General features: G+C 39.5%; 1 protein-coding gene and 1 long non-coding RNA gene across 2 annotated transcripts in view; both read left to right on the forward strand.

Annotated features, from left to right (window-relative positions):
* Nucleotides 1–3725: 3725 nt before the first annotated feature.
* Nucleotides 3726–6301, forward strand: LOC140082404 (uncharacterized). The gene is made up of 3 exons (XR_011849922.1): nt 3726–3955; nt 5248–5344; nt 5715–6301. It is a non-coding gene; the product is annotated as an uncharacterized lncRNA (long non-coding RNA).
* A 10492-nt stretch (nt 6302–16793) lies between these two features.
* The window catches only part of SLC28A3 (solute carrier family 28 member 3), an 83403-nt gene continuing 83171 nt past the window's right edge, over nt 16794–17025 (forward strand). Inside the window, exon 1 of the mRNA XM_072150871.1 lies at nt 16794–16852. The gene's annotated coding sequence lies outside the window, so the exon portion shown is untranslated. The remainder of the gene's footprint in view (nt 16853–17025) is intronic.

The following is a 17025-nucleotide window of genomic DNA, read 5'->3' on the forward strand; positions in this document are numbered from 1 at the left end:
AAGGAATGGCACAGCCAGCACAGAGTGGGCGAGCATTCCCTGCATAATTTAAACCCCTTCCTGATTTGTGATGTATTAATATGTCCACTGGGTGGTTTGGAGAGGGCTTGTGGGCCAAACCTACTCCATACAAGGTGGGTGTTTGTGGCATATTGCAGCAAACACCAACAGGTAACACCCACGATAGGTGCTAGCACCGATTGTGGGTGTTAACCCTTCGATCTCCGCTGGAAAACCTGCCGGCAGCACTGCCATACTGGCTTGGATCGTCGCTCCCCATGACGTCATTGGGAAGCGACAATCTGTCTTCATGACAGCCTCGGGTCTTTGTTAAACCTGAGGTTGTATATTTGTTGGACATAAATTAACAGTAAGATCCCCATATACGGTCATACTGAAGCATGGTACCCTAGGTGGTCTGAAAAATTGGAATGAAAAAAATAAAAAATAAATAAATACAATGAAAACATAGTAGCGGTTATTCCAAACATTTAACTCTAACAAATGTTCAAAACTCCACTTTTTCGTCATTTTGCGAAATGTTGCGTTTCCTTTAAGCTTACAGGCCTGTAATTGCCTGGCAAAGTGCTAGAGCCTTTTTTAAATATTGGCACAACATTTGCCTTGCGTCCACACCAAACATAATGGAATCCCTGAAGATTTTAGACAGTGGTGCAGCAATAATAGAACTGAGTTCTTGTTTGGTATAACCCATCTGGTTCAGGAGCCTTGTACACATTGATTTTATCGAGCTTAGATTGGATCATGTCTATATTCAGCCAGTCTTGTACATTACAGGATGCATGACCCGCATTGGCACCACCCATGTCAGAAGTTCTTTCTTCTATTGTATAAACGGAGCTAAAAAACCTATTAAGTATCTCCGCCTTCTCTTGGTCTCCAGTCACCGATGCCCCATTTTCAGAATAAAGGGGTCCAACCTGCTCTGACCCATTTTTTTTTTTTTTTGCATTGATATACTTAAAAAATTTCTTGTAATTTGTTTTGCTATCTTTAGCTATCTTCATTTTGTATTTTGGCTGATTTTATTTACTTCTTACATATTTTGGTAAGGTTTTTGTAAGTATCGAAAACCTCAGGTGACCAGTCAGATTTATATTTTTGAATGCCTCTTTTATAATCAATTGCCCTTTTTACTGTAGCTGTAACTAGAAGAGGCTGGGCCCCATGATGAACTTCTGCATGGTGCCCCCCTTCCCCTTAGTGCAAATTCACACGAACATGTGCCCGCCGTACTGTAGCACGGCAGGCACACGTCAGTGCACAGGACAGGAGGAGGGGGTGAGCACTCACAGGGCGCACACGCTCACAGGGCGCAAACACCATACACAAACAGCATATACACTCACACAGCACATACACTCACACAGCACATACACAGCTCATACACCATATACATTCGCAGCTCAACCGCACACATCATGCACAAACACTCACACAGCACATACATACAAACAGCATATTCATACACTCACACAGCACATACACTCACAGGGCACACACACCATATATACAACACAGCACATGCACTCACACAGCACATACATAGAGAGACTTATAGTTGGTTGTTGGCTGGCTGCCGCATTTGGCAAGAGGAGCGGTGGATCGAACAAAGCGGAGGACCGGGGGACAGGCGGGTGCTCCAGAGTCCGTGCCCTTCGGCGGACGGGCATCCAGGAGGCTTTCGGCTGTGTCGTCCGTGGGGGGGAGGGAGAGCATGGAGAGCTGGGGGAAGAGCGGCCAGCGTTGTAAGCGGGCAGGAGGGAGAGTGGCCGGCTGGGCTGTGGGGGAGGGCAGGAGGGAGGAAGTGTCAGCTGTTGATGCAGCCGATGCAGCCAATGTATGATGGGCCCGGTCTCAACTGTAATCTAGCAAGTCTATACTTGTTACCTATTGGAATAAAATAAGAAGTATAAAGACCCAGGATAGATTTCAATTTCTCCCATTTAACATTAGTATCATGTGATAGTATCTGATCCCAGTCTATATCCTGTAGTGCAGCCCTGAATTTCTGGAAATGAGCTTTCTTGAAATTCAATGTTTTCGATTTTCCCACCTGTTTTTGCTTTTTACAGTTTAAGAGGAAAATAATTATATTATGATCGCGGTTCCCAAGGGTTTCTCGGACACTGACATTTTGGACAATCTCTGCATTGTTAGAAATCACAAGGACTGACAATGAATCACCTCTTGTGGGATCTTCTACAAGCTGCACCATAAACTTATCCTGCAGAAAGTTGATAAAATGTCTCCCCTTCACAGATGAAGACGAGCCCTGACCCCAATTTATATTTGGAAAGTCTCCCATTATCACTACGGTCCCCTCCTTTGCAGCCCGCTCCATCTGTTTATATAGGTGACCCTCTATTTCCTCAGAGATGTTAGCGGGTCTATAAATTACACCAAAAATTATTTTCTCAAAGCTCTTCTGGCTTTAAATTTCAACCCACAAAGTTTCAGCCTCCTCACACTCTTCTGAGACCACTGTCTCATTCACAATCGCTTTTAAGTCTCTTCTGACATACAGACATACACCACCTCCCCTCCTATTTGCCCTGTCTTTCCGAAAGAGTGTAAAACCTTGAATATTAACACCTCAACTGTTCCTCTAATACCAGAGCCTCAAGCTCACCCATTTTGCCCACGATACTTCTGGCGTTTGTGAACATATACTTTAATTTTCCACAGTTATTTATCTGATTTATTGTAATTTTACTGGCACATATATTCACACTATTGTTTTGTCACTTGTGGATCTTCCTTTTCCTCCTCCCCCGATCCTAGTTTAAATACTTCTCCACCCCTGATGGGGCCTTCTCCCCCAGCACATCAGCTCCCCTTCAATTTAGGTGCAAGTTATCTGTGGAAAACAGCTTGTACCGCAATGAAAAGTCAGCCCCGTGCTCTAGGAACCCAAATCTTGTCTGTTTTTAAATAGGGGACCCCTGTAATACAAATGAGATAATTTTAACATTTCACATCAAATTAGATATAAATATAATGTCCCATATAATATCAAACCCTTTTAAACTGCTCTATGGCAAACCACACTTTTACAGACCGTATCCTCTGACTAGAAAATACTTGGAACTGTTTATGCTAGATACTTTATTTTATTCATGCAATAATGAAATGAAATGACTAATACTGTTGCACAAGATTTCTTTCTTTGGAATCATATTGCTTATCAGTGTCAAGATAGAGAAGATAAACTAAACCAAATAGTGATATGTATTCTTGCAAAATCCAGTGCCGGTTCCTGAGATTTAAAGAGTGGACACGCCGATAATTTGCGCTTACCGGCTACCTGTTCTGCTTAAATTCCAGCCCTTTCCTGTGTCCCCTGCAAGATCTTTGTGCCATACATCCCTTCAGAAAGCTTGTTGTAATGGAAAACCAAAATGGAGTCGAAGATACAACATGTCTTCTCTATAAAAGACAGTTCATGTAACCTTATTTCAACTATGAATGAACCCAAGTTGCAACATAGCTTGTCCTCATTTGACACTGTTATATATATCACCTATTTCCTGTATGCGTCCAACTCCTGGGATGCTTTCCGGTGGAAATTGGCCACTTCCATGGGAAACTATACCATTGAGAGAATGACGGGAAACACATGTGCATACACATGTTTTACCACATAGTTTGGTGACGCAGACATAGGGTATAAAAACTCTGGACTATCACCTAGCGGCAGACTTACAGAATAGATTTGAAAGCTAGCTATATACTGTTGCAGTTTGTATCTCTGTGGGACACCTGGAGAACAAACTTGATGTTACCTGTCAATACCCGTCATTCTACTGCTTGGTGATAGTCCGTGAAGATCCCTACATGCCGGAAGGTCATCAATGATGCTGGACAGTGTTGTAAGTTGATAAGCCCGTGAAGATTTGTGTGCCGGAGCTCATCAATGAAAGTTGACAGTGTTGTGAGTATTACATTTTATTTAACTCTTTATGTACTTTTGTATTGCAATAAACCTTTTAAATATTGTTGATTGTGTAATGTTTCTTGTTCTATAACACAAAATCCAAAGAACCTGTTTCTCTTTGCAACACATTTTTGGCGTAGTCGGCAGGATTTCCATTTATAGAATTAAGAAAAATGATCATGAGTAAAATGTTTAAGTGTATTTCAGGTTGGGAGCAGGCTCCTTACTCAATTTTAACTGCTGAAACTACTGGATTAAGTGAAAACTGGAAGGAACAGTTAACTAATTGTAGCCCGGTAGATGTTGTACAGTGTTTAGAAAAAGTGCAGATCAGTGAAGGCGATGTGTGCAGGAGGAGGTGGTTTCTGCTCACAGAATGCGGGCAGCAGAATGAGGAGAAAATGCTTTTACAGAATCTTGTCAGTGAATTAGAACAGCCGCTGTTAACTCTACAGTCTCAGGAAACTATGCATAGATATCAGCAGCAGATGTTGGCTGACAAAGTGTTTCTGTATAAAAATGTGGCAGAAGAGGCATTTGTAAGGGCGGCCCGATATAAATACAGAAAGCGGCGAGGGAAGATAAAAAAGCACAGGGTGACTTTGGCAGTTTCTTGTGCCTGGATTGATTGTAACTCTTCCCAACTTGATGCCTCAGTGTTCTTTTCTATGGATCAGGACAACTCAGGTGATTCAAAGGGGAATGATGATTGGGAAGATCCCTCTGATACAATCATAGACTCTCCGCAGTTAATTGCCAAACCAATTATCAGAAAAGATCATGTCCCAGCCACTAACTTGTTTAAAGAAGTGAAGGCACTGTTATCCGATTACAAGGCTCAGGAGAAAGGGGGGTTGTTTTGGGAAAATTCTTCCCAGGAGTTATATGACTAACAGAGTAGCCAAGCCCACGGTGTAGAATGCCTGACCCCATGTAAATTTGCTAATTGATTAAAGACACAACAATGATTGAAATGTATTTGCATAAGTAGATATTGGGCAGAGGCTACACTTATTTATGAAATTCTCTGGGCATCACAGTGCTTGGTATCAGAAAGTCATATGCATTTGAAGAAAAATCTGGCTTAAAATAGGGAATCTTCCTGTCAAATAGTATAATGTTTTATTGTAGTATTGTTAATTGTTCTAGTCCCAGTCCCTGAATGTATTATAGATATAGACATTTGGAATGCAACTACATGACAGGAAGTTTGCTTTTGAAGTAAAATTTGTGAAAGTTAATCCAGTTGTGATAGGAAAATTAAACATGAAACTTGTTGAAATCCCTAGAGCTACAAAAACAATCCATGTGAAGTAATACAGAATCCCAGGGGGAACTCAAGATAAAATCCTGGGACAATCCAGCTTGAGTTTACGTGGTGTACAGGTAAGTCATGAGGTAATGGATGTTGATTACTGAGGTGAAATTAGTGTGATTTTATATAACACTGAGATAGAAGCATTGAGAATTTAGGAGGGAGAGAAGATAGCACAATTGCTAGTCTTGTCATACCAAAAATCACCCTAGCTAAAGGGAGAGGCTCCTACACTCCTGATTGTATAAGGTCCTGAGGTTTTGGACACTCAGATGGAGCAAAAGTTTGGGTAAAACAGCGCCAAGGTCCTCCCATACCGGCTGAAGTAATTGCAAAAGGCACTGATAATGTGCTGGTTACTATGGCACCTGGTGCAACTCAGTATCAGTACACCCCAGCCAATGAAGTGTACTTACGTGAGTAATTTCTATCTCCTATCAGGTTTGGATCCCACTAATCCTCAGCGGATGTCTTGTGCTGGTGCTATTATGGACTTATTGCGAGCCCTATCAAGCCCCCAGCTGGTCCGAGAACAACCTAAGTCGAGGAGCAAGAGAGTGGGGGAGAGATCTATGGAGAACGAAGGAGAACATGTGGCTGTACCTAGATCGAGTACTGAATATGACAGACTTTTGCCTAAAAAATGTATATACCAGCAATGTCCTGGAAACTTGTTTGGTCGCTGTACCAACTCCTGTTGCAGTATGGACTCAACTGTTACGCATACAGTTAAATGATACAGAATTAACGGACAATGATTTACTTATGCATGCGGACTGGATAAGTCCTTATTATGCTTGTTTGAACTGCCCCACTTATAGTGACTTAGAAGAAAATATGATCAAAATATCAACTGGGGCTATAACTGATGCAGAATTATGCTTTGAATTTACATGTGACAAAACACACATTCCAGCTCGTAATAAATTTTTTCAGCACACCCCTGCACAACCCCCAGAACAAACACCAGAACACACTGATGAGCAGGGACAAAGCACTGATCAAAATGAATCCACAAATGCACACACCCCACCAAAGGCAGTGGTACAGAAACGTTTGCCAAAAATTTGTGATAGAACTAACAAGGATTGTCACCTTCTAAGAGCCGAACGGCGAATGCAGTGTAACAGAACAATGATTGTCCCATCATTAGACTCACATGTACCCCTGCCCCCAGGTTGGGTTTTAGCTTGTAGCAATAACAGTTACACTTATTTACCTGCCAATGTGACTGGAGGTCTATGTGCATTATCCCGGTTAACTTTAACTATGGTCCCTCCACCACCTGAGCATGCTTTACGTATATCACCTGAGCATGTTCTGAGAAAGAGAGACACTATACAACTGCCCGAAGACTGTTATTATGATGTAACCCTCCTGTCAGCAGCAGAATATATAAGTCTGGCTGTATCACTAGGAGGAGTGCCCGGCTTAGCTGTAAATAATCAAAGAACACTAGCACACATGGCTTGCTTTATGATAAGAAATATAAATATCACTAGTGCTATTATAGAGGATGTTTTGCTAGATTTACATTCATATAAGAAGGCTATATTACAAAATAGAGCCGCTATAGATTACCTGTTACTCAAACACGGTCACGGATGTGAAAGTTTTGCAGGACTGTGTTGCTTTAATTTATCTGATCATTCAGAAGATGTTCATGGTAAATTACAGCAACTGCATGAAATGATTACCCATATAAAACAAGATGTAAATCAAGGGTGGTGGGATTGGCTATTAGCCTTCCTACCAGATTTTGGATATCTCCGACAAATTGTCGGAATTATAATTTGCATAATAGCTCTCTTAATTATAAGTTGCTGTTGTCTCCAATGCATTCCATCCTTATGTGCTATGTTCAAACCCACTAAGCGCCAGCATATAAAGGTAGCTTATGGTGCATATAAGGTGACCTGACCTGTCTAGGATGGAATGTAATGGAAAACCAAAATGGAGTCGAAGATACAACATGTCTTCTCTATAAAAGACAGTTCATGTAACCTTATTTCAACTATGAATAACCCAAGTTGCAACATAGCTTGTCCTCATTTGACACTGTTATATATATCACCTATTTCCTGTATGCGTCCAACTCCTGGGATGCTTTCCGGTGGAAATTGGCCACTTCCATGGGAAACTATACCATTGAGAGAATGACGGGAAACACATGTGCATACACATGTTTTACCACATAGTTTGGTGACGCAGACATAGGGTATAAAAACTCTGGACTATCACCTAGCGGCAGACTTACAGAATAGATTTGAAAGCTAGCTATATACTGTTGCAGTTTGTATCTCTGTGGGACGCCTGGAGAACAAACTTGATGTTACCTGTCAATTCCCGTCATTCTACTGCTTGGTGATAGTCCGTGAAGATCCCTACATGCCGGAAGGTCATCAATGATGCTGGACAGTGTTGTAAGTTGATAAGCCCGTGAAGATTTGTGTGCCGGAGCTCATCAATGAAAGTTGACAGTGTTGTGAGTATTACATTTTATTTAACTCTTTATGTACTTTTGTATTGCAATAAACCTTTTAAATATTGTTGATTGTGTAATTTTTCTTGTTCTATAACACGAAATCCAAAGAACCTGTTTCTCTTTGCAACACACTTGTCTACGCCCTTTTCTTGTATTCTGAATTCCCATTGTGCCCTCGGTTATGGTATTGACTCTGATCCCGTGCTGCCTGTCCTGACCTACTGCTACTGCTACTGCTCCCCGATTCCATCCTTGTGCTGTCTGTCTCAACCTCTTGCATGTCCCTGACCACAAGTTTGCCTTACTATTCTGTCCTTGGCCACCACCCCGGACAAAGTTGCACCTGTGGAACAACTTGGTGGTACCACGCCGCAGCAATTAAAAATGGGGAAAGCTATTTTGATGAATTTTGTGGCAGCTACATCCTTTCTTGTCTATATTGTACCAATTGTATTGTATGAAATACATAAAGATTATGTTTGCAAAATAAAGATTTTGTGATTTTTCATAAAAATTGTGCATTCTCTCCTTTTCTTGATGCATTACAACTTTGATAGGAGTTCTTCTACTGATTACTTCCCAGGCAAAGCACAGTAATGTTTCTCTTTCTTTGTGTATAGACAGGATACAATCTAGACACTGCACGGTACTATGATACAGGACTTCTACAGGACATCTCTCAAGCTGCACCAATTCTCTGGAATGAGCTTCCCCAGACTATGAGACTAATAACCGACCTCCAAAGTTTCAAACAAGCTCTTAAAGAGAACCTCTCTTTTTTAGCACACAACCAACCCCCCCCCCCAGTCCCCACAGAGCATAGTACATACACTGCCAAAGAGTTTTTGTATAAAAAAATTGGTTTTAGAAAAAAAGATATATAGTACCTTTCAATGCCATGTGCTCTGTGCCTAGGCACTTGCCCCCTGGGAGTGGCTATAAAAGACAATGGGGCTTATTTACTAAGGGTCTGTGGATCGCATTTCCGTCGGACTTCCCAACGCTTTCGGGATTTGCGCCGCTGGGACAGGTATTTAGAAGGGGATTATATCGCACTCGATCGGATTTTAGCATGGGATTTAACATTTAAAGTGTGTCACAAGAACAAGCACTTACATGCACCAGGAAGAAGAATGTGAACTCCGGTGGACCTGAGCAGGGAAGCAACACATGCAGGATATCGGACACACAATGTTAGTGAATGGTGGCACAGTGCATTCCGGTAGGACAATGCACATTGGGAACGTGCCAGGGATGGGTAAGTAAATGTGCCCCAATGTGTGCTCAGCACACCATGATCGGACACCATAGGCGTCTATGATGATCAAAATCTGCCCGCAAATATGCAACCAGGTAGTAAGCGTGGTTATGGTTCTGTAAATTTATGGTGGGCCTCTAGAATCCGTTTCACAGGCTAAACACTTATTGGTTTCTGATGCAGCATGTCCATGTCTTTTCAGCTTGGCTCCCTATCCCATCCTCCTTTTCATACTTTCTAAAATCTGTAGTCTGTCTTCATTGAAGGAAGAAGAGAAGGATTATAGAAGTGGATAGATGCATTTTCCTCTAAGATATATTACAAAGTTTCATCTAAACTTTTCAAAACTTTTGAACAAGTCACTCAATAGCTTGTACAAACACCTGTAGCAGTAATAGCTTGACATTTATTGTCTGCATTACTTTTTAAGTCTCTCACATTGTCCTGGAGGAAATTCAAAACTCTTCTTTTCAACATTTCATTTGAGGTTTGTGGGCATTCATTTATGCACAGCTCTATTCAGATCTAGTCATAGCACATGAATTAAGACCTATATTGTGACTATACCATTGCACCAACTTTATTCTATTCTCTTTCAGCTATTCTATTACAGATTTTATGGTGTGTTTTAGTACCTTGTCCTGTTGCATGACCCAGGTCTCATCTGCTCAAAGGTCATGTAGATTGTCCAAATTCAACTTTGCCAAATTCAGATATGTATATATGAGTATAAGCCAAACCTGGGAAAACCTATTGACTTGAGTATAAGCCAAGGGAGGGAAATGCATTGGTGCTAGCCCATGCCAAAAGTATATAGCCTGCCTTCTGTTCCTAGTATATAGCCAGCCAGTGCCCCCTAGTATATAGCCAGCCAGTGCCCTCTAGTATATAGTTTGAGTAGTATATAGTGTATATAGTTAGTTTCAGCACATTATACTCAAGTATATTCGGTAGTCAGAAATGAAGACAGCCTATTACAGAGTAGAAAGAGCTGAGCACATTCATATATATATTGGTACATAGGGTTGCAAATCACCGGTAAATTGAAAACCCCTAGTCTTAGGCTGCAAATGAAGAATCAGGACATGGAAGACCTGGTCCCATCTTGTGATTCAGTTATCTTATATATAGTGACAACCTTAATTAAATATATCATATTTTATGCATATTTTTTTTTTATTGACCCATTATATATAATGCCTCTTTAATTTAATTCTATTATATACAGTGCCTTCATAATTATATAGTGTTCTCCTATGTACAATGCCTTGCTAATAATCCACTGAATTTATGTCAATGGCTCCTCTTGTCTAGGGTTTTGAATAACAGCACAGGTGGTAGAATGTCATGTGTCCTATGTCCTGTAGAGTGGCACATGCAGAAGTAAGAAGCCCTGCCATCTCAATCAATACAATCTGCCAGACAATCAATTGGCAGGGCTTATTAGAGACGCAAACACAAATGGTGATTTCAGCCCACACAGTGATGGTAAAAGGACAGCCTGCACTCCTCTGGGGAAAGCCTTCACCATAGCATGAATGGTTAGGAGGAACTGTAGACACAATTTGCAGATTAGGGTTCTAGGCACAATTGTGAGCAAAAGCTAAAGTTATTCCACTGCTAGGAGTCTACCAAAACACCATTCAAATAAAAACAATATTGTGTAGGACACTTGATCAGTTTACCAGACATACCTTTCCAGATTGCCTTAATTTAGTTAAAATTCAGTTTTTATCTTTATGATAGTTTCTCATGCACTATGGAGCTATGGACTGCTGGTGCTCCAGTTTTGTTGTTTCTTTGTTGATTATAGGCACCCAGCACAATAGATTACATTTCTGCCATAAAGAAAGAAAAGAAACAAAACATTGTATGTACAGGCCCCCTTTCTTATTTCACAGAGAAAGTGTAAAAAATTGAAAATATCTGAGGAGATTTCGGAACTGGAAGACTACCTTTAAGTCACTATTATTAGACAGCACAACCACTAATTGGAACACTGTTGAGGTCAGTTTGAGGATAATCTGTCAAAAATTTAATGGGGTATTCCCACTTCCGCAAAGTAATGTTATTGTTTGTATAATGAAAAATAATACAATTTTCCAATGTACTTTCTGTTTCAATTCCTCAAGGTTTTCTGGATCTCTACTTGCTGTCATTTTATAGAAGGATTCTATTTTAAAGGGGAAGTCCCACCTCACCTACTACAGCTAATTCAATCCCTAACCCCCCAAAAAAATTTCTTGGATTCATTGTTTTTTTTTTTTTTTTAAATGACCTATATTGCCATAATATACAGTAAATTGGGCTAACTTCCCCTAGTAACGGCCCTAGATACGGCTGTGCAGGCGCTTAGAATGAGGGTGTGTGCAGCATTGCCGACAAGACGATCCGCCTCTCTACAAGCAATGTGCACATCCTAACATTTATTAACATGAACATGGATCCCATGCAACCTGATTTTGCCAGTGTCGAATAAGTTCCACATATCACTTTCCAATTTTTCAGTTAGGCATTCCCGGAATGTCACCTCCTAATTTTTTTAGATCTACATTCCTCGCACGTCACTTTCCAAATTTTTCAGTTCTACATTTCTGGAAAATCAACTTTCAATTTTTGCACCAGATTATTAAAGACTGGTGCACGCGCCAATCACGCTGCACGCTGGGCCTGCACCACAATTACAGTATGTTGGACAGAAATATGGTGGCCGCTGCTAATCGGCACTGGATGCCCCTTGAGGTGCAGAGTTTAGGGTTGCAGCAGACACAGTGCAGCAACAACACAAAACTGACACAAACACATACATACATGTGCAGGCAGCTTTAAAACAACTGGCTATTATGTTTTTCTTGTTTTTTCTGTAGGTCACAGTCCTGTGTGTGAAGCAACCCTAGATCTTCTCAAATACTAAAGCTTTGTAGCTCAAAATGATATCCTTCCACCTGCCTCTACCAATTCCAACATTTTCTTACTTTTAATTTTCAAATAAAGACCACATTGAATTGGACATTCTCCAGCAATAATATGTAAAGAGCAATACAATAATAACCACAAGGGTAAAATACATAAGGAAGTGCATTGCTTTGGCCTTTAACCAAGTTCCAAGATTTGATTTGTATAATATTAACTATGTACACTCCCATTAAAAAAATAGCTTCTTCTTCTTCAAAAACAAAAAACGTCAGAGTATCCATGTGCATTCGGATACTAAACACAGCATAAACAAATGAGCCGTAACAAACATCTCAGAATCCTTCTCTGCATCCTGATCTGACCCTAACCACACAGGATTTATTGACTTATTTCTTGAATCTCAACAAAATCCAGTTTCTTAATCAAGGATATTCATTGATAATGGTTCAGCTTCTCATTTACCCAGCTGTGTCGATATGTTTGCTCTGACTTGGGCTGCTCATTGTTTTGCAATGTTCATGTTTCCTAAAGCTCTTATCTAGTTCTCTACAAACAAATCTGTAATTCTGCAGTCCCATTAAAGGAGTTTTCTGTGATTAAAGGTTCTTTTTAATTTTACAACAAATAATGAAAAAATAATTGTAAATAATTAATTTAAAAAATATTGTGTGAATTTAGCTTTCTGTGATTGTCTCTTTGATGAAGTTTAATAATTGAATAGGCATTGTGACCTTATGAGGGACACTGGAGGGAATGAACCAAGGAACACTTAAAGGAAACCTACCACTACAGATCTACCTATTAAGGTACATGCGGTGGTAGGTCGATCTAATGTATGTGAGGGTAGCCCTTTTTAGGGCTAAAACTTTACTCCCCTCGATCTTTTCTAATCTTTAATCAGGGTAATATGCAAATTGTCTAAAGTGGCTACTTGCGTGTGGAGTAGCCGGAGCTGCGCAGAACTCCGTGTAGCCTCAGGTCTGGATATTCCACTCCCCTCTTTAGAAAATTTGCATATTACCCTGATTAAAGATTAGAAAAGATCGAGGGGAGTAAAGCATTAGCCCTAAAAAGGGCTATCCTTACATACGTTAAATGCACCTACCACCGGATCTACCTTAATAGGTAGATCCGTAGTGTTTCCTTTAACTATGATTTGTAAAGCGCAACAGAATATGATGGCACTATATAAATAAAGATTATTTTTATCTATTCTACTATTTCCTTATGAAGAGAACATACTGCACTGTACTTATATGCACAACACAGGCTTCAGGTATAAATTTCACATAAGGGTGCTGGCATTTGGAGCCATACCAGTCATAGTGGTTAATGATTGAACACATGTACATTGTTTATTTGTTGACTCTAAAATAATTAATTTATGATTTATAGACTATGAGAATAAAATAAAATCCCGTGGTGAACACAGTACTTTGCTCTATTTACACATCAAGTATCCTGCAAACTAACTTTTAATGGGCTGCTTAACTGCTGCATTGGCTGTAAACAGACGTCACTGTGTAACCAAAGACACAATAGTCTGGGCTGACGGCTATCCAGGTCTACTCCTTAATATGCTAAATCAGTACACAGACTCATTGAATTCTTATCTATTACCCAAATATATGTGCAGTTTCATTCTGTATATAAGAACAGTGATATGCTGGACTGGAACAAAGAATGAGTGCCAGCTCTCTGATTAATTGCATTAGAGCAGACATCATTTATTAAAGGGGTAGTCCAGTCACAGCAAGTTTGGTGGACATGGGATAACTTTGATCGGTATGGTCCAAGTGGTCTGAGCCCCATGGATCATGAAAATGGTTTTCTATTGTACTCTAAATGAATGGAGCAGCAGATTGGAGATGAGGAGTGCTGCTCCAATAACTGTCTATGACACTGATGGAGTACTGTTCTCAGTTACAGGTGCTTGTGTGACCAGCTGCTCTGTTCATTTGGGGGTGCAACAGACCCCTGTTCTTGTGATCCATGGGGCTCTTACCATTGGGTCACCCACCAATCAGTAAGTTATCCCTTATACTGTTAATAGTGGACAACTTGATGTGGCTGGACAACCCCTATAAAGTACATCTACCAACAAGATCAAACATAGTAAAGCAAGCACACTTTCATGTTGTTGTATGTCTGTAGGCTCAATAGTATAATTTTAAAAGAATTGCAGAGGGGGCATACACAAGCATGTGAGTGTGCTTAGTTTACGAACCTTGATCCTGGTGGTAGGTTTCCTTTAATCATATTAAAGAGTATTTTGCCTGTACCAGTTTTGATGTGTTTTAGCCTCTGTCCTATTTTACCACAGAGGTAAATGTTACAAAGTGGTAAAGATGATTTTATGAGCCTATTTCATATTGCTGATGAAAATGTAATTTTTTTAGGGTAGATAGTCTTTTTTACTGAATTTATATGTTTTTCAACAAGGCTACTTATTGCAGTCAGATTTTGCAAAAGCACTATTATACAGTCAAATCATAGCAATATCTTTCCTCAAATGTATTTCTCCCTCAGATCCATGTTTCTATACAAATTCTAGGATGGTACATGACACCATCACACTGACATGGTATGATGCACTTCAAAGATGTTGCACAACCCAAGTGGGTTTATAAATTGTATTTGAAATATAAAATGTCCTGCTATATCTAACAGTAAGGTGGGTTGTCCACCTTCCCTGTAAAACTGTACATGTCAAATGGCTGTCACCTTCCCTGTAAAACTGTACATGTCAAATGGCTGTCATTTAATGCCATTTCCGAACATGTTGAATGGGCAGGCGCAGAAGTACATTATACCCATATCTTCCTACTCGCTACCAAATTATTATTAACTTTTAGGCCAAACAATGGACTCATTGCTGATTGGTTGATGACAGTAAAAAAGGACTGTGGAGATAAAAAGACACAGGTCCATCAAGTCCAACCTATAAGATTAAAAATGTTTTCTTCCCATAATATGTGATATTGTTGCTCTCCAGAAAGTCACCCAGGCCTCTATTGAACATGTACATAGAGTCCGCCATAACAACCTCCTGCGGCAGAGAGCTCCATAGTCTCACTGCTCTTATAGTAAAGAATCCCTGTCAATGACAATGGTTGCACCACCTCTCCTCTAGGTGGAGAGGATTGTCTTAGTCACAGATTAGGGTATAAGAAAATCTTTGGAGAGATCTCTGTACTGCCCATTCAGATATGTCTACAATGTAGTGAGGTCTCCCCTTAGTTGCTTTTTTTCTAAGCTGAATAACTCCAAGTTTAGTAATGTGTCATCGTATTCTAGTCCTCCTATTCACTTAAAAGTATGGTTGCTCTTCTTTGCACCCATTTCAGTTTGTGTGTCACTTGTGCGACCAGCGATTTGTATTATGTGAAAATGTGTCCTTATTATGAGAATCTATTCCTCTCTTAATACATCCCATAATTTTATTTTCCTTATTAACAAGTCTTTTTCAGCTGTACTTTTACCAAATAATTGACTCTTTTGTTTCCATGGCCCAATTCCATAACTTTACATTTATCTACATTAAACCTCATCAGCCATTATTTTACAGATAATAATATCATCTGCAAATATATGAAACTGTGCAGTATAAATCCTCTGTCCATTTATTTATCCATCTCTTCCTCACATTTACCTCTATCTAATCTACAGGGAGGGCATTCTATAAGATTTATAGTGTGTCTGTTGGAATTTTGCCTATGTGTTAAGATTTTAGGTCAGACTTAGGTCAGACACTGTGTTTTGGAACTGACTTTTAAGTTATCTTTGCCTTTGTGGACCTTGGTTTGTGCACAATAGCAAAGTCATACTGAAACAGAAAAGAGTTTGAAGTGCACAATTGTCCAAAATATCTTTACATGCTAACACATTTGGATATCTTACCATTGGAACTAAGAGGCCTGGGTCAAACTAGCATGTTTCCTTACTCCAAAAGGTACAGTTGACAATGCAATAAGGAACCAAAATGAGACCTTTCTATAAGACTGCCACATAGAGAAACATGACGTCCACCCCATATAACACATTTCACTGCTGAGTAGTGTTTCCATGCTTTACACCACTTGGCATTGTAATTGGTAGTATACGGCTTACATGAGGCTGTTTGTCACATAGTTTTTTTGGTGATGGCAGATTACAATTATTGAATCAGCATAGCATTGGTGACTTTATACAGTGTATTTTGCTGCACCTTTATCTTTGTGACTTTACATGGCCTGCATTTTCATTGCTGTGGTTTCTTAACAATTATTCAAGTATAAAAATTAAGAGAGCTGATTATAAAATATCTAGTAGGGAAAAAATGTAAGCACTTAATTATGACAATGGTGATATAACAGATTGATTTAACAGAATAAAAGCATAAATTCCAGTACATTAGGGTAAGTACATAGTAATGAACAGCTGCAAGCGCACATCTTTGGTCTTACAATTCAAATATCCAAAGCTACATGTACTCATATTACAGCTGTATACATATACTGGTTGTCTGTAGAGGTTGAACAAGCTATTTTTAATAAGTGTTGTTAAAGGGTGACTCCATGGTAAGGAAATAGACATGCATAGCTATGATAATGGGCCTCAACAAAACATCTCAATTTAATGACTATATATTTAGAAAGAATTTGAACTTTAAAAAAAACGACGAAGAGCAGGTACATGGATAAATAGTCACTGTTTTTTTTTCTCCATGTATTTTGGATAGCAATGTATTTAGTAAAATTACATTATTAAATAGAAATACAATGATTCATAGGCTATAGTGAGGGGGTTACTTCTTGTCTTGTTACATCATTGTAAATGCGTAAACAGAATTTCAAAGTTCATTTTGAGAAAAACAAATACAGGGAAGCTCGGAAACATCTGTATAAGTCTTTCAGGAAACAGTTACATGAAGGATCAGAGGTAAGTAAACCCAATGAAAATATGGTATCACAGTATTTGCAAGGAGATTACATGCACAATGTACACGATCATGTATAATAACAATTTTTACTTTGAGTCAGGCAGAAAGTGTGCGGTGGGGATTCTGCTGCCAAAGTGTTACACGTGGTGCCCATGATCATTTCACCATTTTA

The sequence above is a fragment of the Engystomops pustulosus genome, chromosome 1, assembly GCF_040894005.1.
Source record: "Engystomops pustulosus chromosome 1, aEngPut4.maternal, whole genome shotgun sequence".
NCBI classification, from domain to species: domain Eukaryota; kingdom Metazoa; phylum Chordata; class Amphibia; order Anura; family Leptodactylidae; genus Engystomops; species Engystomops pustulosus.